Genomic DNA, 1,545 nt, shown 5'->3' on the forward strand with positions numbered 1-1,545 from the left:
ATCTATAGATAGAAGCAGCTTAGAAGTCAAGCTTTCTTGTTGCTATCCAGCCCATATTTCTCCCCATAGCAGTCAGTTATTCGTTCTGAATCACTTGGCAAACCTTTACCATCAATTGATAACCCCCTTCATTAAGACTTCCATACTCTTAGCTCTTGTCTCCTATCAGGAAAAACCTGGGGACTTGAGTTAAGTTTCTTGTAATTTCTTTCTGTGAGATTGGTGATATTTAGTAATGTTCTGAAGCCAGAGCTAGTAAGCAAAGCATGAGCTCTCCGATTTTGTCACTCTTCAGCAAGATTATCATCATCATCATCATTGTCATCAAACATATGTTCTGTGAATACTGTGGTTTGACATTTATTTCTTAATCTATTTTTTTTTTTTTTTTTTTTGTGGTATGCGGGCCTCTCACTGTTGTGGCCTCTCCCGTTACGGAGCACAGGCTCCGGATGCGCAGGCTCAGCGGCCATGGCTCACGGGCCTAGCCGCTCCACGGCACGTGGGATCCTCCCAGACCGGGGCACGAACCCGTGTGCCCTGCATTGGCAGGCAGACTCTCAACCACTGCGCCACCAGGGAAGCCCTCTTAATCTATTTTGATGAATACTAAAACTCTCCACTTCTAGGTTTATATTCTAAAGAAACTTGTGCACATGTACATGGGAGATGTGAATTTAAAAAACTCACAGCAGCATTGTTCATAAAAAGACAAAAAAAAAAAAAAAAAAGGCAACAGCCCAAACACCCATCAGTAGTAGAATTGATAACTAAATTGTGGTCCACTCATAAAAAAGGAATACCAGAGTAGCAAAACTGAATGAAATACAGCTTTGTGTATCAATAGATGATAAAACTCAAAAATATGTTGAACAGAAAAGCAAATCATACAAGCCTATATATGTATGATTTCATTTACATCAATTGTAAAAGAAGGCAAAATTAGACAATATATTGCTTAAGGATACACGTATATGATAAAACAATTAATAGAAGCATGGAGTGATTAACAAAGTTTCAACATATGGTTAATTATGGTGGACAGGGAAAGGAGCATCACCAGGGAGAGGTAGAAAGGAAACTTCTAAGGTACTGGTTATGTTCTATTTCTTAAGACGGATAGTAGGTACATAGCTCTTCTTTTATTATTCTTCTTTAAACAGCACATATACACATATACACTATTGTGAAGGTATGATATATTTTACACTAAGAAAGTTTAAACAGTAACAAGCTAATATTTTTTGATTAACTTGGAAATTCTATATTGCAGTTACAAAGATACACCTTAAAAACTGTTTTCTTTTTTATTTAGAATTAAAGCTTGGTTTTAGCTTAAATCTCAGAACATATTGAGAATTAAACATAGTACAAAATATTGCAATAAGGACCATGTTTTAAGAAATACACTTATACTAAGGGTGGGAAGGCTAAAAATGGCTAGGTCTGATGTTGTTGGAAATAGCTGTATTTATACTGGGCCAACACATTTGAAAAACCAAACGTTCTCTTTTCATTGATGTTTCAGGAATTATGACATCATAT

The sequence above is a fragment of the Lagenorhynchus albirostris genome, chromosome 3, assembly GCF_949774975.1.
Source record: "Lagenorhynchus albirostris chromosome 3, mLagAlb1.1, whole genome shotgun sequence".
NCBI classification, from domain to species: Eukaryota; Metazoa; Chordata; class Mammalia; order Artiodactyla; family Delphinidae; genus Lagenorhynchus; species Lagenorhynchus albirostris.